Below are 24,447 nucleotides of genomic sequence, written 5' to 3' on the forward strand. Positions count from 1 at the left end.
ATAGATGAAATTGTGTTGACTTAAACCTTTGCTAATACTTAAGTCTCGAAAACTTAAACCAAGATCTAGAAATATTTTTCTAATTATTTGGCACCTCTTATTAAAGTGATTACTAAGCTCTGGTTGTGAAGACAATGTACCTTAATGACATGTTGCTATTTATATCATTCTCCTGAATATATTTTTCCAGAACTCCAGTAGGTATTTAATTACAATATTTCCATGTTATGATTTAAAGTACCTTACATAAATCAACTGCTACTGCTTTCAGAGCTAAAGATTGTCATGAAGGATGGTGGCGACATATGTCTCTTTGAGTTAACTTTCTTGGGATTTTGATATTTGCATTGGAATATTACCCCCCAATGTCTGTGATCTGTATAAAGCTAATTATATGCTACTATTAAAGCAGATTGCAAGAGACATTGACAGTTGGAAAGGCCTAATGACCAGCTGGATGGGAAAATTTCACGTTGTCAAAACGGTAAGATTGCCAGGATTTTTACATGCCATTTATTGGTTACAAACATGAATACCTAAGCCTTATTTTAAAATAAACTTAGCCGGTTAAATAATCACACTTGGAGTTTTCGAGAAGCCCAAAGGCTAAGAGATATATTTCATACTTTGAGATGGTAAGCATTCACAATCTAAATTCGCACAGAATTTATAAGATAAATATTTTCACCTCAAACTTATTAAAATGTAATGTGTACAAATATGAAAAGACATCTTCGAACATAAGCAGTATTAAGAAGCATTAGAAAAATAAGCCTATGATTCAGAGAACAAATCAAACCTGTTATATGCTTATTATCTTCCTATCATTGTTCAAACCCAGTTGTAAGAAGAAACATTTATTTTTTACTTGTTGAGTTGTCAAAAAATTATAGATTTTTGTTTTTAATTTTTTGATTGCCCTGGAAACTTTGGCTGTTCTGGAACTCACTGTAAACCTTGCTGGCCTTGAATTCAGAGAAATCTACCTGTTATGTGGGGGTTTTGTGCTGGAATTAAAGGCATGTGTCACAATGCCCAACTCTTACAATATTTTTTAACAATTTCTTGGATATTACCTCATTTGTTCTTTATAACAGTTCAGTTATGTAAGGTTTTCAGAACTAGATAATTTATACTAAAAAAAAGTTTTCAGAACTAAATAATTCATACTCAAACAAAAAGTTTTCAAAAAACAATTAAATGTCTTCTTCTCTTCCTACCATTTCTTTTTTACTTTTCTTTACAAATCTCGGTGTTCATCTCTTCATCCTTCTTCAACATATGGATTGAGTCAACTGACAATTTCTTCACCTTCCCATCAGCAGTTTTACCAATACATCTACATCTCTCACCACATAATTTCACCAGTAACAGCAGCAATAACTGATACTTACTATTCACTCACCATGTGTCAATAATTACTGTATATAACTCACCTACTATAACAGATTCATTATTCACGGGTATGTTACAAGCTGTGACTTGTATATCTCTTTTACTTTTATCTCAGAAAAGATATGAAGGCATTTTTCTAGGGCCACGTCAACATCAATAGCAAAAACTTAATGGTTAACACAAGGTCTGAGTCCAAAAAATCTGTCTCCATGCAGTGATTCTGAACACCATACTTTACGGCCTTACTATTATTATAAATTGTTTCCTTGGAGCTGGAGAGATAATGGCCTAGTTGACCATCATTGGGAAGAGAGGCCCATTGGTCTTGCAAACTTTATATGCCCCAGTACAGGGGAATGCCAGGGCCAAGAAGCAGGAGTGGATGAGTAGGGGAGCAGGGCAGGGGGAGGGTACAGGGAACTTTCGGGATAACATTAAAATGTAAATAAAGAAAATATCTAATTAAAAAAAAAGAAGTTATGAACCTTTGGTGTTCTTACAGAAAGTTGGGTTTATTTCCCTGTACCATATGATGACTGTCACATGCATCAGGCATGCAAATGTTTTACATATACTTGCTTGCAAAACATTCATACACATTAAAAAAAAAAAATAAGTGTTTCTTTCCAATGCATAGATCCATACCTTGAATTTCAACATTTTTCACCTTCAAACCTTTTTACTTTTGCTTCTGGAATTGTCCCTTTTTCCTACTTAGGCATTACTTTCTTTCTTTTGAACTGATCTAATTGTCATTTTAGTATATCTCATTACCATATAAAATGCTTTTCTCAACCACACATGGTGCTTTACACCTTTAATTCCTGCACTCAGGAAGTAGAGATCTCTTAGATTAAGGCCAGACTGGTCTACAAATAGGGTTCCAGGACAACCAGGAGACTCAAATTCCTCCGTTTCTCTATTTTCTTTCATTGTTAGCCATTCTCAATATCTGTCTATGGTCCCTAATTCAACTTATACTGTTTACTTTTAAAGCTATTGTATGGAAAAAATAAAACTTATTAGATGATCTTTAGACCAGAAATTACAACATGTCATGTTTTCTTTTCTTCCCTTTCCCTTCTTAACTCTTTTCTTCCTTCACTGTCTCAACCTCCTCCCCTCTCTTCTTTTCAATTTCCTTTACTTTTATTTGCAGTGTAGACTACTCTATATTTGACAAGATAAATATGATCACGTTTCTGTTTCATTTTTAATGATTCATGTAGTTATTCCTCTTATTAATTACAGCTTTGAAATTCTATCAATGTATAAGTAGCAGAGTGGAGTCTTCTGACTTTGTAACACATACCTAGTAGAGTGCAGATACATTTTAGATGGTAACAATCTAAAGTTTAAGGAATTCATTTGGGAATGACAGACAATAAAATAGAAACAAGTGATGTCTGTTGTGTTGGTAAATAATTAGCTTATCTCAATGAAAGAGGTAGTGCTAAACCAGTTAAGTTAGAGTGGTTGAAGATATCTCTTTTGAGAAAGTGTTATCTGAATTGAGATTTGAAAGTAAGAAAATGGAGTAGTATAAACACTTGAAAGAAAATTCATTCAAACAGGAACCTGTCTGAATAGAACATAATGAAATAGAGGGTAGAGGGAACTAAACACAGAGAAATAGGAAGCCATATCACATAAAAACTTGTAATTCTTGGGAGGGAGATTGGCTTGGAAGTTCCTTGGGAAGATAGTAGCTTTCACTTAAATATCACCATTGTCAAAATAATGTTTATAAGATCACACTAGTTAATGAGAGGAGGATGACTTATGCAAAAAAGTATCTCCAATAGGAATATTAGGGGAAAATTACAGTTGTAGTATAAGTGACAGATGACAATAACTAAGAGTAGGGGTTTTTAAAGATATTTTGTCAGCAAAAATACATCTTTGATAATCATGTTTTAAGACTTACTGATGTTGATACTAGTAATTTGAAAGAAAGCACAAAATCAAAGCTGACTTCAAAAATCATGCTGTTATTACATTCATTCATTCTAGAAGCTCTGAGGTAGAATCTGCCCCATGACTTGTCTCTAGTTTCTAATGGTAATCCCAGGCGTTTCATGTACATTGTAACAATCCAGCCTCCTCTTCTCTCAGTATTGTGTTTTAGTTCATCTTCAAACTATTTTCTTTTCTTTTTTTTTTCCTTTTTTTTAATTAGGTATTTTCCTCGTTTACATTTCCAATGATATCCCAAAAGTCCCCCATACCCTTCCCCCCACTCCCCTACCCACCCACTCCCCATTTTTGGCCCTGGCGTTCCCCTGTACTGGGGCATATAAAGTCTGCAAGTCCAATGGGCCTCTCTTTCCAGTGATGGCCGTTTAGGCCATCTTTTGATACATATGCAGCTAGAGACAAGAGCTCCGGGGTACTGGTTAGTTCATATTGTTGTTCCACCTATAGGGTTGCAGATCCCTTTAGCTCCTTGGATACTTTCTCTAGCTCCTCCATTGGGGGCCCTGTGATCCATTCAATAGCTGACTGTGAGCATCCACTTCTGTGTTTGCTAGGCCCCGGCATAGTCTCACAAGAGACAGCTATATCTGGGTCCTTACAGCAAAATCTTGCTAGTGTATGCAATGGTGTCAGCGTTTGGAAGCTGATTATGGGATGGCAATCTTGTACAAACTATTTTCAAGGATACCAGCTATTGGACTTGGCTTGCTATAAGCCACATGACTTCATTTTTAATGTATCATATCTGTAAGTACTCATCTTCCATATCACTGCAAAGTTCAGTTATGGTTAAGACTTTGGTATTTGTGTTGGAAGGCTCTCAATTTTACTTTGAAACAGATCTTATAAGTAGGTTTTGACCAGTATTGACATTATACCGATACCCCAGGTTTAGTAAGGAATGATTCTGTACTTGATAAATTTGGACACATAAATGTCTTCTTTAAAAAGTGTGCGTTAAGTCCTCAAATTTCTACTTCTAATAAGCATATGCTATTTGGTGGGGTTTGTTGTTGCTGCTGTTTTTGTTTCAATTGGCTGTTTGCCTTATCTTTCAAAGAGAGACATCCATCTGTCAAACATAGTTAAAAAGTATCTTGGCAAATAAAGAACTGCCATGGAATATGAGATTTAAGAGGAAATTCATGTTAATTAAATCCTGACTCCAAAGACTGACAGAAGTATCTGCTGCTGATTGGAGATATTTTGAATGCTGCCAAGTACTGGAACAACCATCTGAGGATTCTCTTCTAGTAATGACATGAACTTATCATCATCATACAAAAGAGTATGGAAGAAATACATCGAGTTGTCGCTGTACTACCAATACTAATTGCAAGCAAATATCTTAGTTTAAGAAAATTATTGGGTCATTTTATGTGACTAAAGGTGTGATTCATTATTCCCTTCTGTCTTTTTCATTTAGTGTTCTATAGTGAATTAGTAAATTGAGATCTCTGTAATGGGATTTTTAATAGATACAAATAGATAACAATGATGACATTAGGCTACTCTATGTAATGTCTTGCAATCCTATAAAGAAAGGTGACTTTATAGAATAGCTTATTATGTGGGCTGTGAGTTGAAAATATATGGTTACAATTCACTTAATGAACTTCTCCTAAAAACCAAAAGCCTGTAAAACCTGAAACATAAAAATTCTTTTCTGCTAAATCAAATGCTTTTCCAAAATTCCAGTATAATAAGTACCATTTCACTTTAAAGCTATGAAAAGCAAATCCATTCATTCTATTCATAACACTTAATGAGCAAGCTGTAGTTTTTAATGAGAACACAAGTCATTTGTGCATATAATAGGCAGATATAACCTACTTTGCACTCTAAGACTGGATTTGTTTGCATTTATGAATGGTCTCAATCAGGTAGATACACCTATAATTGGCTCTTTATCAATCCTAATCAGAAAAAAAAAACTGTTCATTATGCTGAAGTCTGAGTTCTAAGATCTGAATCATAATGGGTTGCAAATTAAAATTTGTAATGTTCCTTTCAAATTTCAGATTCAAAGGCACATATAACAAAATTTTGTAACTAGTAAGGCTGAATTTTTTGAAATCAAAGAATTTCAGATCTAGAAAAGACTTTGGCAGCACTTAATCTATAGCAGAGACAGGATGAGGCATTGGGTTTCTTCGCTCTTAAGTGCTTCCTATGTGGCTCATACCACCTATGTAAAGGCTCACTGGTTTATTTGTAGCATCATAGCCTCAAACAAATATAATTTGATCATATTAGGTGCAATAAATATTTTAAATTTCTGATTATACAAAAAGATCTTGATGACATCATTTCTAAAATAATCACTCACTCCAAATCCCTTATCACACATAATTCAGTCTTTTGAGCTGACGCTTTAAGAAACTCTCTGACTATTCCTTTGATCAGCTTTTCTTCCTGAATAAGCAGCATCTCTCTGGGATGCTTCCCAGAAAGGAAGGATGAGGGTTTCCAAACATGCTAATTGAATAGAAAGACTTTTCTCTGTTATGATATGTGGGTTTCATTGTGGTATGCTTACATTAAGCAGCTTTTAAGATTGATTAAAGCCCTTAGCTTCAATTAAATTATTAATTAATCACAGCAGCAATTTATTGCTTTGTGTACCACAGAAAATCATGCATCCTTTAATTATTGATTCATTTGATAGTGAAGCAGCAGCTATAATACCTTTGCATGTCAACATTTCTGTTGAATGTATTTTCAACTTGTTCTGCTTTCCTTGTCAAAAGAAATGGTAATTTCAAGCCATCTGTTAAATTGCCAACCTCAGTTTTCTCCAACTGATCATTCAAGGCAAAAATAACACCCAGAAAGTCACTCAGCACCTAAGAGGTAAGAAGACATCTCAGAGAATGGCCCTGAGCTTTTTTTGGTTAGATTTAGTTTTGTTTATTTTGTTTTTTGTTTGTTTGTTTGTTTTGTGTTTTGTGTTTTGTGTTTTGTGTTTTTTTGTTTTGTTTTTGTTTTTGGTATTTTAATGCAAAAATAGTAGGTCACAACTAGTTTAACCGGTGTACAGTTTTAATTACATTCATTATTTTCATGTTACCTGAGAAAAATGTTATTATGAATATAATGATATGTCAAAATATCAAAAACTTCCTGTGAATTTTAAGATGTTTAAGCTATAAAAATAAAAATTGTTGTGTAATTCTCATTATAAATGGAGAAGACTGCTATCACAGGATACTCTCATCTTCTTTAGCCATGATTACAAATGAGATTTCACATTGATCAACTAGGCTACTTATTGACAAGTACACAATTAACCACTGAGAATTTTTCCTACTCTTTTAATAGAAATAGTGCCTGTGTTAGGCCACATGCTGGTTTGGCTGCTGTAACTCTGAGATTCAAAACAATAGCTGTTTTCAACTAAAGAGAAGTTTTCCTTGCATATCAAAATCTGGGCAGGCAACTTCAAAATCAGCAGGGAGCCTGCTTCTTTCTAACATATTGCTGCCCTACCTATCATCAATACACAGTTACCATCTCTCTGTCCAAGACAACTGAGTAGCTCCTTGACATCATGTTTATGTTCCAATATTCCTTTCAAATTAATGGGCCAAAGGTTGAGTAAATCACTTCTGTCCACAATCAGACGGCCAAAATTAGTCACAAGGCTATCCATTTCTCTCTGCTAGAAATCAAGAGAAATGTAGTATTTGACAAAGTACTCAAAGTGCAACAAAACTTCTACTCACATACATGAAGGGAAGAATGGATATTGAGGGAATACTAGCAGCCCTCAACCCATAGAACTAGGGAAGAGAAAACAATCACAAATGATCTCCAGTGGCAGATAATGTAAGATTTTATTTTGAATGCACTGTTTATTTGATACAGCAGTCAAGATGAGCAATTTTGAATTTTAACTAACCTCCATATATGCCAGTAGATTTCACTCTTACACATACACTTACTTTTTTCCCCACCAGCAATGGCTTTACTGTCTTTTTTTGGTGGTCAAACACCCTCTCAATTGTAAAGATTCACCTTAATGTGTTATGATATAATAATTCCTCCATATCTTCTCATGGGAAAACTAAAAACTTCACTCACTCACCAAGGTAGAAAGAACGACATCACCTGTTTCGTTTTGTTTGCCATGAAATAACCATACTTTATTTTTTTATTATTTGGCATGTCTGTTTTAGCCAGTAGGAAAAAAATAAATGTTGGGGTTAAGGTCAAAGCTAATTTTTCTGTTTCCTTGTCTCCTGACAGAGACTCTTTATGTTACTGGTATTTAATGGTATCTGCTAAAGCTTATTAAATACTTTAAGTGAGTTATAATATTAAAACTATCACTGGCAGATATCTGAAAACCATGGATTAGAAACTATTGTCTTACACCTAGAACATAGAGATGTCAAGCTTGTGCCCTCATAGATCCTTCATCACTACTTTCTTTGGTGTATAAAAGTGTTCTTCATGCTATCAAAAGAGATACTAAAACAACAAGACAGCCACAAACCTTTGATCTATAATGGTATACTACCTGCATGATATGCTAACACAATGGTGGCACAGAACATGTGGGCATAAACAACCAAAGAGTGATTTGACTTAAGGCCCACTCCCAAGGTGAAACCCATACCTGACACTTCACCAAGAACCTAAGAATAGATAGACCAGAAACCTAAGGTAAAACCAAGTGAGACTGGTTAAAAAGAAAATAAGGAAAAAAAAGAAACTGTTGTCTCTTTCATATATTTAAAACATTTCACATACTACAAGTAACTTGAATAAAAGCAAGTGTAGGCTATATCCAAATTATTTAAATTGTAAATAGACATAATTTTCAGGTGAGAACTTGTCCACAATATCTCAGTAAAAGCAGCTTCATATGTAGGGACAATATGCAGAAATCAAAATTATGTTATAGTTAAAACAATAATATGTGCTTGTTACCGTCATTAAAAATAGATGTTTGTATTGATAGTCTAAATGACTCAATAACACATTGAACAGAAATATGAGTGATTAGTATAAAAGGACATAATTATCGTTAACTATAAATCATCATATACCTAAAATATAAGAGAATAACTTTATGAAGCATTAAAAATACATGAAAGTAAAATAAAATTATAAAGAAAAAAGCAAATTTGTAATAATGATTGTATTTCCTAAATATTAGAAATGATTCAGGTACAAAAATATGATATTTCTAAGTTGCCTCAGAACAACTCTAAAATGAAACATATAGTAGTTTATTATTAAAAATAGCAGTGGATAATGAAAATCAATCTAGCGGTTCCTCACAAAATTGGAAATAGTTCTACCTGAAGGCCAAGATATACCACTACTGGACATATACCCAATAGATGCTCCAACATATAACAAGGACACGTGTTCCACTATGTTCATAGCAGCCTATTTATTTATTTATTTATGTTCAAAACACATTTATTTATGAACTCATCTCAAGTTGATTTGCATAATTTCAACGAGTAAGGGCCTTCATTGAAAAAAATCTGACACACATGCACTTGTTATTAGAGAAGTTTTATTGACACATTGAGGAGCCAAGGTTTTCTTCCTTTTCTTTTCTAATGTAGATATCAACACAACATCCATCAGACAGCCCAGCACTAAGAACACTTCAGCAAGGGAAGCACAAAAGTCGTAGTGTTCTCAGTCATACTCAGAGAATCGAATGTGCTGACCGGCTTGCTGAGTCTTAGCCAGTCTAATCCTCTCAGCTTTGGTGATTAGCTTTTCTGTGCCTCTTTTCTTTTCCCGAGGTTAAGTTTGGCCTGTCTATCTACCAAAATCTTCTGCCACTACCTCTGCTTATGATCACCAGAAAGGACCTCGAGGTTCCAACAGTGCTTCTTTCTAATTTCAGTCTGTGCATTCATTACTGCCTGAGCATCCTCAGGGGTTTTGAATCAGACATGGCATTCAGTATCTCCTTCTAGCAAATCAATGTAAAAAAAACACTTCTGAGATTGTGGCCAAAATATCCTTGACTTGTTTCCTGCCAGGTAGAGGCTCTCTGCTCACGATCTTCACAATCACACCAGTCACAAACTGGGTGGAGCACTCTTGACCACTGCCGGTAGCATTTTACAGTCTGTTTCTATTTCTGATTCCAATTTTATTTGAGTTATTGGGTTTTTTTTTTTTAAGAGAATCCATGCTAGCTTTTTGCAGTGCCAAATCTTCTTTCTTCAAATCCATCCATTCAGTCTTGGACAGCACTCTCAATGGTATAACCTCCTCGCCCATCTTATGTCTCTCCTTATGTGTTTTCTTATGCTTCCTCTTGACCTTTGAGAGTGAGTCACCTTTTCTATCTCCGTCTCCTTCTCCTTCTCAGTAGAGCAGAATTCTAAGTCTCTGCTCTCCTTGGAGACCTCAGAAACAGCTTGGCGGACACCATCCTTCTGAGCCCTCTTCTTTGTTTTTGGCTTTGGGGGGAGGTGGTCTTCGTCCTCAGCGCTGCTTCTCTCTCGCTTCCCTGCTCTGACTTCAGGTAAGCTGGATGCTTCGACCTTGCCCTGCTTTTTCTTTTTCTTTGCAGGTTGCTTTGGAGCTTCCGGGGTTTCTGCTTTGGAGCCCTCAGAGGCCGTCCTTGGTCTCATTGTGGCTTTACACACGACCGAGCTGCTGTTGTTCACAGCCGACTCTTTGGCCTGCACACTCTCTTCCTTCTTTATTCTGCCTTTTTTCTTTTTTCTTTTTCTTCTTTTTCTTCTCTTCAGCTACTCCTAAGGAAGGGATGGGCTTGTTTTGCACTGTCTTCGGGAATATACCAGGCTTTTTAGGTGGTTGCTCTGGTGGGTTGTTCAGAAACTCAATGGCTTTTGCTGCTTGTTCTTTTGTTTCAAACTCCACAAAGGCAAATCCCTTAGGATCGCCAGTAGACTTGTAATGTGGAATACTTATGTAAACCACATTGCCGCATTTCCCAAATACTCTCTCAAACCAACTATGAGTAACATTTTTGGGGAGCAACTCTACATATACCATGTGTTCTTCCAAGTCCTTTGGTCTCTCACCTAGGGGCTTTTTCCTCCTGATTCTGGTCCCTCTAAGTCCAACTCTACAATGGATGAGCTTTTCAGTGCTCTGGCTATTAGTTTCCCATCAGTTGTCAGCTTCTTCATTTTGTTAAAAGACACTAGGTGAGAAATGTCCACATATCCATCTCTAGATTTTTCAATTTGCTCTCGTAGAAACCTGTCCTTGTGAAGGTTTGCATCTCCAAACCAGAAGTCCACCTGCTTAGCATTATCTGCAAGCACCTGTTTAACCCGGGATCACTTCTTTTTTTCTTTTTTATTCTTCTCAGTGCTTTCTTACATTGTTTTTTGGCTTTCAGATCCACTGTCAGCGCTTGTGTTCTCCCACGCTTTCCATCTATCAGCCCTATTTATAATAGCCAGAAATTAGAAACAACCCAGATGTACCTCAAATGAAAAATGGATACAGAAAATATGGTGCATTTACACAATGGAATACTACTCGGCTATTAAAAATGACAATTTCATGAAATTTGTAGACAAATGGATGGAACAAGAAAATATCTAGTGAGGTAACACAGATCCAAAAGGACATACATGATATATACTCACCGATAAGTGGATATTAACCCAAAAGCTGAGAATTACATATGATACAACTTACAGACCCTATGAAGCTTAAGAAGAAGGAAGGCCCATGTGTGGATGCTTCAAAATCGCTTAGAAGGGGGAACAAAATAATCACAGGAGGCAGAGGGATCAAGGGATCTGGGTCAGAGATGAGAAGGATAGGGCAAAAGGTAGGAGCAAGACCAGGTATGGGAAGAGACAGGAGAAAAGTCCAGAGGTCCAGGAGAAGTAATAGAAGTAAGTAGCAGGGGGCCTGTGGAACTTGGCAAGTCACAAGAAAGTCCCACATACCAAGGATGTGAGGCTCCCAAGACCCAGTGATGAGAACGTTAGCTGAAATACTCAACATCAGGTAGATAGAACCAGAAGAGACCACCTCCAGTAGATAAACATGGCCCCCAGTGGAGGGATGGAGTCACACACCCAACTAAAATCTTTAACCCAGAGTTGTTCCTGTCTATAGGGAATGCAGGGACACAAATGCAGCAGAGACTGAAGGGAAGGCCATCCAGAGACCACTCCATCTACCATGCAATCCATTTCATCTGCAGACACCAAACCCTGACACTATTACTTATGTCAAGATGTGCTTGCAGACAGTAGCTTGGTAGGGCTGTCTTCTCAGAGACTATGCCAACACCTAAGACAGATATAGATACTCATAGCCAACCATTGCACTGAGCCTGGGGCCCCCAATGGAAAAGTTAGAGGAAGAAATGAAAAAGCTGAAGGGGATTGCAACCCCACTGGAAGAACAAAAGTATCAATTAACCAGACATCTCAGAGCTCCCAGGGATTAACCACCAACCAATGAGTATACATGGGCAGGTCCATGGATTCTACTACATATGTAGCAGAGGACTGCCTTAGTTGGCTTCATTCAGATAGCAGACCCTTGGTCCTTGGAGGTTTGATGCCCCAGAGAAGGGGGGTACTAGAGGGGTGAGGCAGGAGTTGGTGGGTGGGTAAAGGAGCCCCCTCTTAGAGGCAAAGGAGGAGGGTAGAAGAGTTCATGGAGAGAAAACCAGGAAGGGTGATAATATTTGAAATGTAAACAAATAAAATGATTAATAAATAAAAAAATAAGGCCTGTCTGCTCAGAAAAGCATGGGCCACAGAAGCAACAGAGCTTCTGGGACAGGCTCCTGTATGCCTACATCCACAGCCAGGAGGTGGAGCTGATCCTCAGTCTTCTGTGCTTGCCTCCAGGGAGTGCTCTGACCCCCAGAACTAAGGTCAGATCACCATTTACATTCTGGTGTCTCTTTAAGGCAAGTCCACTCAGAAGAACACAGGCTGAAAAAGCAACAAAGCTTCTGGGAAATAGTCCTACAGGCCTACATCTACAGCTGGGAGATGGGGCTATTCCCCAGCTCTCTGTATACTGGTCTTGCCAGAAGAGATCTGGTATCCCAGGAGTTCTGACACAGGCTTAGAGACTCACAGAAGGAACAAGCTCCAGCCAGAGACAGCTAGAATATCTAATACCAGAGATTACCAGATGGCTAAAGGCAAACATAAAAATCTTACCAACAGAAACCAAGACTACTTGCCATCATCAGAACCCAGGTCTCCCACCAAAGCGAGTACTGGTTACCCCAACACACCAGAAAAGCAAGATTCATATTTAAAATAATATTTCATGATGCAGGTAGAGGTTTTTTAAAAGAATATTAATAATGCCTTTAAAGAAATACAGGAGAACACAGCTAAACAGTTAGAAGTCCTTAAAGAGGAAACACAAAAATCCCTTAACAGATTACAGGAGAACACAGGTAAACAGGTAGAAACCCTTAAAGTAGAAACACAAAAATCCCTTAAGGAATTTGGGGAAAACACAACCAAACAGGTAAAGGAATCGAACAAAACCATCCAGGATCTAAAAATGGAAGTAGGAATAATAGTTTACAAAGGGAGATGACTCTGGAGATAGAAATCTTAGGAAAGAAATCAGGAGTCACAGATGCAAGCATCACCAACAGAATACAAGAGATGGAAGAGAGAATCTCAGGAGCAGAAGATTCCATAGAAAACATGGACAAAACAATGAAAGAAAATGCAAAACGCTAAAAGATCCTCACTCAAAACATCCAGGAAATAAAGGACTCAATGAGATGACCAAACCTAAGGATAATAGGTATAGATGAGAATGAAGATTTTCAACTTTATGGGCCAGTAAATATCTTCAAAAAATTATAGAAGAAAACTTCTCTAACCTAAAGAAAGAGATTCTCATGAACATACAAGAAGCCTACAGAAATCCAAACAGACTGGACCAGAAAAGAAATTCCTCCCGTCACAATAGTCAAAACAACAAATGCACTAAACAAAGATAGAATATTAAAAGCAGTAAGGGAAAAAGATCAAGTGACATATAAAGGCAGACCTATTAGAATTATACCAGACTTCTCACCAGAGACTATGAAACCCAGAAGATCCTGAACAGATGTCATACAAACCCTAAGGGAACACAAACGTGAACCCAAGCTACTATACCCAGCAAAACTCTCAATTACCACAAATGGAGAAACCAAAGTATTCCATGACACAAAATTCACACAATATCTTGACAATGAATCAGCCCTTCAGCAGATAATAAAGGGAAAACTCCAACACAAGGAGGGAAACTATGCTCTAGAGAAAGGAAAAAAGTAATATTTAAACAAACCTAAAAGAAGATAGCCACAAGAAGAGAATCCCAACATCAACAACAAAAATAATAGGAAGCAACAATTACTTTTCCATATTATCTCTTATTATCAATAGACTCAATTCCCCAATAAAATGACATAGACTAAGAGACTGGCTACATAAAAAAAGGCACAACATTTTACTGTATACAGGAAACCCATCATAGGGACAAAAACAGACACTACCTCAGAGTAAAAGGCTGGAAAACATTTTTTCAAGCAAATGGTTCGAAGAAACAAGCTGTAGTACCCATTCTAATATCAAATAAAATTGAATTCCAACCCAAAGTTATCAAAAAAAGACAATGAGGGGCACTTTATACTCATCAAAGGTAAAATCTACCAAGATGAATTCTCAGTTATAAACATCTATGCTCCAAATTCAAGGGCAGCCATATTCATTTAAAGAAATTTTAGAAAAATTCAAAGCACACATTGCAGCATACACAATAATAGTGGGAGACTTCAAAACCCCACTCTCATCAATGGACAGATCCTGGAAACAGAAACTAAATAGAGACACATTGAAACTAACAGAAGTTATGAAACAAATGGATTTAACAGATATCTACAGAACATTTTATCCTATAACAAAAGGATATACCATCTTCTCAGCACCTCATGGTACCTTCTCTAAAACTGACCATATAATTGGTCACAAAACATGCCTCAACAGATACAAAAATATTGAAATATTCCCATGCATCCTATCTGAACACCATGGACTAAAATTGTTCTTCAATAACAACATAAATAATAGAAATCCCATATATACGTGGAAGTGGAACAACACTCTACTCCATGATAATAAGGTCAAGGAAGAAATTAAAGACTTTTTAGATTTTAAAGAAAATGAAGCCACAACATACCCCAACTTATGGGACACAATGAAAGCAGTCTTAAGAGGAAAACTCAGGGTCACCATCTTGGTTCCGGGACTCAGCAGAACTTAGGAAATCAGTCTGAACAGGTCAGAGGGTGCGCCAGAGAACCAGACAGCTTCTGGGACAGGCAGAAGCACAGAGCCGCTGAGGCAGCACCCTTGGCGGGCCGCAGACAGCCGGCCACTGTCCGGACCAGAGGACAGGTGTCCGCCTGGCTTGGGAGGCGGCCTCAGCCTCAGGAGCAGCGGTCGCCATCTTGGTTCCAGGACTCCCTGGAACTTAGGAATTTAGTCTGCACAGGTGAGAGTCTGCACCACAGAAGCTGACAGCATCTGGGATCGGCCAAAGCAACACAGCTTCTGAGAAAGGCCCTGTTTTGGGCCTTCCTCTTCGACCAGGAGGAGGTCCAAAAACAAGATATCTGCGCACCTTCCCTGTAAGAGAGCTTGCCAGCAGAGAGTGCTCTGAGCACTGAAACTCAGAGGAGAGAATCTGTCTCCCAGGTCTGCTGAGAGAAGGTAAGAGAATCACCAGAAGTACAATCTCTAAACAGAGTCAACTATAACTACTAACTCCAGAGAATACCATATGGCGAAAGGTAAACCTAGGAATCCTACTAACAGGAACCAAGACCACTCACCATCATCAGAACCCAGCACTCCCACTTCGCCCAGTCCAGGGCACCCCAACACACCCGAAAACCTAGACCTAGATTTAAAAGCATATCTCATGATGATGGTAGAGGACATCAAGAAGGACTTTAATAAATCACTTAAAGAAATACAGGAGAACACTGCTAAAGAGTTACAAGTCCTTAAAGAAAAACAGGAAAACACAATCAAACAGGTAGAAGTCCTTACAGAAAAAGAGGAAAAAACATACAAACAGGTGATGGAAATGAACAAAACCATACTAGACCTAAAAAGGGAAGTAGACACAATAAAGAAAACTCAAAGTGAGGCAACACTGGAGATAGAAACCCTAGGAAAGAAATCTGGAACCATAGATTTGAGCATCAGCAACAGAATACAAGAGATGGAAGAGAGAATCTCAGGTGCAGAAGATTCCATAGAGAACATCGGCACAACAATCAAAGAAAATGGAAAATGCAAAAAGATCCTAACTCAAAATATCCAGGAAATCCAGGACACAATGAGAAGACCAAACCTACGGATAATAGGAGTGGATGAGAATGAAGATTTTCAACTCAAAGGACCAGCAAACATCTTCAACAAAATTATTGAAGAAAACTTCCCAAATCTAAAGAAAGAGATGCCTATGAACATACAAGAAGCCTACAGAACTCCAAATAGACTGGACCAGAAAAGAAATTCCTCCCAACACATAATAATCAGAACAACAAATGCACTAAATAAAGATAGAATACTAAAAGCAGTAAGGGAAAAAGGTCAAGTAACATACAACGGCAAGCCTATCAGAATTACACCAGATTTTTCACCAGAGAATATGAAAGCCAGAAGAGCCTGGACAGATGTTATACAGACACTAAGAGAACACAAATTCCAGCCCAGGCTGCTATACCCAGCCAAACTCTCAATTACCATAGATGGAGAAACCAAAGTATTCCACGACAAAACCAAATTCACCCATTATCTCTCCACGAATCCAGCCCTTCAAAGGATAATAACAGAAAAAAACCAATACAAGAACGGGAACAACGCCCTAGAAAAAACAGGAAGGTAATCCCTCAACAAACCTAAAAGAAGATAGCCACAAGAACAGAATGCCAACTTTAACAACAAAAATAACAGGAAGCAACAATTACTTTTCCTTAATATCTCTTAACATCAATGGTCTCAACTCCCCAATAAAAAGACATAGACTAACAAACTGGCTACACAAACAAGACCCAACATTTTGCTGCTTACAGGAGACACATCTCAGAGAAAAAGATAGACACTACCTCAGAATAAAAGGCTGGAAAACAATTTTCCAAGCAAATGGTATGAAGAAACAAGCTGGAGTAGCCATCCTAATATCTGATAAGATTGACTTCCAACCCCAAGTCATCAAAAAAGACAAGGAGGGGCACTTCGTTCTCATCAAAGGTAAAATCCTCCAAGAGGAACTCTCAATTCTGAATATCTATGCTCCAAATACAAGGGCAGCCACATTCATTAAAGAAACTTTAGTAAAGCTCAAAGCACACATTGCAACTCACACAATAATAGTGGGAGACTTCAACACACCACTTTCACCAATGGACAGATCATGGAAACAGAAACTAAACAGGGACACACTGAAACTAACAGAAGTGATTAAACAAATGGATCTGACAGATATCTACAGAACATTTTATCCTAAAACAAAAGGATATACCTTCTTCTCAGCACCTCATTGTACCTTCTCCAAAATTGACCACATAATAGGTCACAAAACAGGCGTCAACAGATTCAAAAATATCAAATTGTCCCATGTATCCTATCAGATCACCATGCACTAAGGCTAATCTTCAATAACAAAAAAAAATAACAGAAAGCCAACACTCACGTGGAAACTGAACAACACTCTTCTCAATGATACCTTGGTCAAGGAAGGAATAAAGAAAGAAATTAAAGACTTTTTAGAGTTTAATGAAAATGAAGCCACAACGTACCCAAACCTTTGGGACACAATGAAAGCATTTCTAAGAGGGAAACTCATAGCTCTGAGTGCCTCCAAGAAGAAACGGGAGAGAGCACATACTAGCAGCTTGACAACACATCTAAAAGCTCTAGAAAAAAAGGAAGCAAATTCACCCAAGAGGAGTAGACGGCAGGAAATAATCAAACTCAGGGGTGAAATCAACCAAGTGGAAACAAGAAGAACTATTCAAAGAATTAACCAAACGAGGAGTTGGTTCTTTGAGAAAATCAACAAGATAGATAAACCCTTAGCTAGACTCACTAGAGGGCACAGAGACAAAATCCTAATTAACAAAATCAGAAATGAAAAGGGAGACATAACAACAGATCCTGAAGAAATCCAAAACACCATCAGATCCTTCTACAAAAGGCTATACTCAACAAAACTGGAAAACCTGGATGAAATGGACAAATTTCTGGACAGATACCAGGTACCAAAGTTGAATCAGGATCAAGTCGACCTTCTAAACAGTCCCATATCCCCTAAAGAAATAGAAGCAGTTATAAATAGTCTCCCAGCCATAAAAAGCCCAGGACCAGACGGGTTTAGTGCAGAGTTCTATCAGACCTTCAAAGAAGATCTAATTCCAGTTCTGCACAAACTATTTAACAAAATAGAAGTAGAAGGTACTCTACCCAACTCATTTTATGAAGCCACTATTACTCTGATACCTTAACCACAGAAAGATCCAACAAAGATAGAGAACTTCAGACCAATTTCTCTTATGAATATTGATGCAAAAATCCTCAATAAAATTCTCGCTAACCGAATCCAAGAACACATTAAAGCAATCATCCATCCTGACCAAGTAGGTTTTATTCCAGGGATGCAGGGATGGTTTAATATACGAAAATCCATCAATGTATTCCACTATATAAACAAACTCAAAGACAAAAACCACATGATCATCTCGTTAGATGCAGAAAAAGCATTTGACAAGATCCAACACCCATTCATGATAAAAGTTCTGGAAAGATCAGGAATTCAAGGCCCATGCCTAAACATGATAAAAGCAATCTACAGCAAACCAGTAAGCAACATCAAAGTAAATGGAGAGAAGCTGGAAGCAATCCCACTAAAATCAGGGACTAGACAAGGCTGCCCACTTTCTCCCTACCTTTTCAACATAGTACTTGAAGTATTAGCCAGAGCAATTCGACAACAAAAGGAGATCAAGGGGATACAAATTGGAAAGGAAGAAGTCAAAATATCACTTTTTGCAGATGATATGATAGTATATATAAGTGACCCTAAAAATTCCACCAGAGAACTCCTAAACCTGATAAACAGCTTCGGTGAAGTAGCTGGATATAAAATTAACTCAAACAAGTCAATGGCCTTTCTCTACAGAAAGAATAAACAGGCTGAGAAAGAAATTAGGGAAACAACACCCTTCTCAATAGTCACAAATAATATAAAATATCTCGGCGTGACTTTAACTAAGGAAGTGAAAGATCTGTATGATAAAAACTTCAAGTCTCTGAAGAAAGAAATTAAAGAAGATCTCATAAGATGGAAAGATCTCCCATGCTCATGGATTGGCAGGATCAACATTGTAAAAATGGCTATCTTGCCAAAAGCAATCTACAGATTCAATGCAATCCCCATCAAAATTCCAACTCAATTCTTCAATGAATTAGAAGGAGCAATTTGCAAATTCATCTGGAATAACAAAAAACCTAGGATAGCAAAAACTCTTCTCAAGGATAAATAAACCTCTGGTGGAATCACCATGCCTGACCTAAAGCTTTACTACAGAGCAATTGTGGTAAAAACTGCATGGTACTGGTTTAGAGACAGACAAGTAGACCAATGGAATAGAATTGAAGACCCAGAAATGAACCCACACACCTATGGTCACTTGATCTTCGACAAGGGAGCTAAAACCATCCAGTGGAAGAAAGACAGCATTTTCAACAATTGCTGCTGGCACAACTGGTTGTTATCATGTAGAAGAATGCAAATCGATCCATACTTATTTCCTTGTACTAAGGTCAAATCTAAATGGATCAAAGAACTTCACATAAAACCAGAGACACTGAAACTTATAGAGGAGAAAGTGGGGAAAAGCCTTGAAGATATGGGCACAGGGGAAAAATTCCTGAACAGAACAGCAATGGCTTGTGCTGTAAGATCGAGAATTGACAAATGGGACCTAATGAAACTCCAAAGTTTCTGCAAGGCAAAAGACACCGTCAATAAGACAAAGAGACCACCAACAGATTGGGAAAGGATCTTTACCTATCCTAAATCAGATAGGGGACTAATATCCAACATATATAAAAAACTCAAGAAGGTGGTCTTCAGAAAATCAAATAACCCCATTAAAAAATGGGGCTCAGAACTGAACAAAGAATTCTCACCTGAGGAATACCGAATGGCAGAGAAGCACCTGAAAAAATGTTCAACATCCTTAATCATCAGGGAAATGCAAATCAAAACAACCCTGAGATTCCACCTCACACCAGTCAGAATGGCTAAGATCAAAAATTCAGGTGACAGCAGATGCTGGCGAGGATGTGGAGAAAGAGGAACACTCCTCCATTGTTGGTGGGATTGCAGGCTTGTACAACCACTCTGGAAATCCGTCTGGCGGTTCCTCAGAAAATTGGACATAGTACTACCGGAGGATCCAGCAATACCTCTCCTGGGCATATATCCAGAAGATGCCCCAACTGGTAAGAAGGACACATGCTCCACTATGTTCATAGCAGCCTTATTTATAATAGCCAGAAGCTGGAAAGAACCCAGATGCCCCTCAACAGAGGAATGGATACAGAAAATGTGGTACATTTACACAATGGAGTACTACTCAGCTATTAAAAAGAATGACTTTATGAAATTCCTAGCCAAATGGATGGACCTGGAGGGCATCATCCTGAGTGAGGTAACACATTCACAAAGGAACTCACACAATATGTACTCACTGATAAGTGGATATTAGCCCAAAACCTAGGATACCCAAGATATAAGATACAATTTCCTAAACACATGAAACTCAAGAAAAATGAAGACTGAAGTGTGGACACTGTGCCCCGCCTTAGAAGTGGGAACAAAACACCCTTGGAAGGAGTTACAGAGACAAAGTTTGGAGCTGAGATGAAAGGATGGACCATGTAGAGACTGCCATATCCAGGGATCCACCCCATAATCAGCATCCAAACGCTGACACCATTGCATACACTAGCAAGATTTTATTGAAAGGACCCAGATGTAGCTGTCTCTTGTGAGACTATGCCGGGGCCTAGCAAACACAGAAGTGGATGCTCACAGTCAGCGAATGGATGGATCACAGGGCTCCCAATGGAGGAGCTAGAGAAAGTACCCAAGGAGCTAAAGGGATCTGCAACCCTATAGGTGGATCAACATTATGAACTAACCAGTACCCCGGAGCTCTTGACTCTAGCTGCATATGTATCAAAAGATGGCCTAGTCGGCCATCACTGGAAAGAGAGGCCCATTGGACAGGCAAACTTTATATGCCCCAGAACAGGGGAACGCCAGGGCCAAAAAGGGGGAGTGGGCAGGTAGGGGAGTGGGGGTGGGTGGGTATGGGGGACTTTTGGTATAGCATTGAAAATGTAAATGAGCTAAATACCTAATAAAAAATGGAAAGGAAAAAAAAAAAAGAGGAAAACTCAGAGCTCTGAGTGCCTCCAAAAAGAAACTGCAGAGAACACACACTAGTGTCTTGACAGCACACCCAAAAGCTCTAGAATGAAAGGAAGCAAATTTACCCAAGAGGAGTAGACAGCAGGAAATAATCAAACTCAGGGCTGAAGTCATCCAAGTGGAAACAAAAAGAACTATACAAAAAAATCAACCAAACTAGGTTCTGGTTCTTTGAGAAAATAAAAAAGATAGATAAACTGTTAGCAAGAATCCCTAGAGGACACAGGGACAGTGTCCTAATTAACAAAATCAGAAATGAAAATGGAGATTAACAACAGAATATGAGGAAATTAAAAAATCATCAGATTCTTCTACAAGAGCCTATAGTCAACAAAACGGGAAAACCTGGATGAAATGGAAAATTTTCTAGACAGTTACCAGGTACCAAAACTAAATCAGGATCAGATTAACAAATTAAACAGTCCATTATCCCCTAAAGAAATAGAAACAGTCATTAATAGTCTCCTAACCAAAAAAATCCCAGAACCAAATTGGTTTAATACACAGTTCTATCAGACTTTCAAAGAAGACCTAATTCCAATACTCCTCAAATTATTCTACAAAATAGAAACAGAAGATACTCTACCCAATTCATTTTATGAAGCCACAATTACTGGTATATAAACCACATAGAGATCTAACAAAGAAAGAATCTCAGACCAATCCAAGAACATATTAAAACGAACATCCATCATGATCAAGTAGGCTTCATCACAGGGATGCAGGAATGGTTTAATAAATGGAAATCCATCAATATAATCCACTAAACAAACATACTCAAAGAAAAAAAAACACATGATCATCTCATAAGATGCTCAGAAAGCATTTGAAAAATTCCAACACCCATTCATGATAAAAGTCTTAGAAAGATCAGGATTCAAGGACCATACCTAAACATAATAAAAACAAGCCACTAGCCAACATCAAACTAAATGGAGAGAAACTTGAAGCAATCCCACTTGAATCAGACACAGACAAGGCTACCCACTCTCCCCTACCTACTCAATATAATACTTGAAGTCCTAGCCAGAGCATTTAGACAACAAAATGAGATCAAGAGGATAAAAATTGGAAAGGAAACAGTCAAAGTATCACTATTTGCAGATGATTTAATAGTACATATAAGTGACCCTAAAAAATTCCAACAGAGAACACTTAAACCTGATAAACAGCTTCAGTCCAGGAGCTGGATATAAAATTAACTCAAACAAATCAGTGGGCTTTCTCTACACAAAGGATAAACAAACTGAGAAAGAAATTAGGGAAACAACACCTTTCACAATAGTCACAAATAATATAAAATACATTGGTGTGACTCTAACTAAGGAAGTAAAAGAACTGTATGATAAGAACTTCAAGTCTCTGAAGAAAGAAATCAAAAAAGATCTCAGAAGATGGAAAGATCTCCCATGCTCATGGACTGGCAGGATTTATATAGTAAAAATGTCTTTCTTGCAGAAAGCAATCTACAGATTCAATGCAATCCCCATCAAATTCCAACTCAATTTTTCACAGAGTTAGAAAGGGGCAATTTGCAAATTCATCTGGAATAACAAAAAAACCTAGGATAGCAAAAACTATTCTCAATGATATAAGTTCCTCTAGTGGAATCACCATGCCTGACTTCAAGTTGTACTACAGAGCAACTGTGATTAAAAACTGCAAGGTACAGCAACAGGCAGGTAGACCAATGGAATAGAATTGAAGACACAGAACTGAACCCACACACCTATGGTCAATTGATCTTTGACAAGGGAGCTAAAACCATGCAGTGAAAATAACACAGCATTTTCAACAAATGGTGCTGGCACAGCTGGCAGTTATTATGTAGAAGTATGCGAAGTGATCCATTCTTATCTCCTTGTACAAAGCTCAAGTCTAAGTGGACCAAGTAACTCCACAGAAAACCAGAGACTCTGAACCTTATAGAGAAGAAACTGGGCAAAAGCCTCAAAGATATGGGCACAAAGAAAAATATTCCAGATAGAACAGCAATGGCTTGCGCTGTAAGATTGAGAATCAACAAATGGGACCTCATAAAATTGCAAAGATTCTCTAAGGCAAAAGACACTGTCAATAAGACAAAAATGCCACCAAAAGATTGGAAAAGGATCTTTACCAATCCTAAATATGATAGACAATTAATATCCATTTTATACAAAGAACTCAAGAAGATGGACTCCAGAAAAATCGACTCTATTTAAAAATGGGATACATAGCTAAACGAAGAATTATCAACTGAGGAATATGAATGGCTGAGAAGCAACTGAAAAAATGTTCAACATTCTTAATCATCAGGGAAATGCAAATCAAAATAACCCTGAGATTCCACCTCACACCAGTCAGAATGGCTAAGATCAAAAATTCAGGTGACAGCAGATGCTGGCGAGGATGTGGAGAAAGAGGAACACTCCTCCATTGGTGGTGGGATTGCCAGCTTATACAACCACTCTGGAAATCAGTCTGGCTGTTCCTCAGAAAATTGGACATAGTACTACCAGAAGATCCATCAATTCCTGGGCATATAACCAGAAGATGTTCCAACTTATAATAAGGATGCATGCTCCACTATGTTCATAGCAGCCTTATAATAGCCAGAAACTGGAAAGCACCCAGATGTCTTTCAACAGAGGAATGAATACAGAAAATGCATTACGTTTACACAATGGAGTACTACTCAGCAATTAAAAACAACGAATTTATGAAATTCTTAGACAAATAGAAGGATGTGGAGGATATCATTCTAAGTCTGATAACCCAATCACAAAAGAACACACATGATATGCACTCACTGATAAGTGGATATTATCCCAGAAGCTCAGAATACCCAACATATAATTAACAAACCACATGAAACTCAAGAAGTAGGAAGACCATAGTTTGTATACTTTGTTCCTTCTTAGAAGGGGCAACAAAATACCCATGGAAGGAGTTATTGAGTCAAATTTCAGAGCAGAGACTCAAGGAATGACCATCCAGAGACTGCCCCACCTTGGTATACATCCTGTAAATAACCACCAAACGTAAACATTCTTGCATATGCCAAAAAGATCTTGCTGACAGGAGCCAGATACAGCTGTCTCCCAAGAGGCTCTGCCATTGCCTGGCAAATACAGAAGTGGATGCTCACAGTCATCTATTGGACAGAACACAGGATCCCCAATGAAGGAGCTAGAGAAAGTACCCAAAGAGCTGAAGGTGTTTGCAATCTCATAGGAGGAACAGCAATATGAACTGACCAGTACCCCCAGAGCTGCCTGGGACTAAACCACCAATCAAAGAAAACACATGGTGGGGCTAATGACTCTAGCTGCATATGTAGCTGAGGATGGCCTAGTTGGTCTTCAATGGGAGGAGAGGCCCTTGCTCTTGTGAAGCTTCTTTGCCCTAGTATAGGGGAATGCCAGGGCCAGGAAGCAGGAGTGAGTGTGTTAGTGAACAGGGGGACAGGAGAAGGGATAGGGGATTTTAGGAGGGGTAACTGGGAAAGGGGATAACATTTGAAAAGTAAATAAAGAGAATATCTGATATAAAAGAAAAAAATAAAAAAAAATAGCA

At 37.9% G+C, this 24,447-nt stretch overlaps 1 pseudogene; it reads right to left on the reverse strand.

The window, feature by feature from the left end:
• Positions 8,788 to 10,766, reverse strand: Gm2836 (predicted gene 2836; annotated as a pseudogene).

This window comes from Mus musculus, chromosome X, assembly GCF_000001635.26.
Source record: "Mus musculus strain C57BL/6J chromosome X, GRCm38.p6 C57BL/6J".
NCBI lineage: Eukaryota > Metazoa > Chordata > Mammalia > Rodentia > Muridae > Mus > Mus musculus.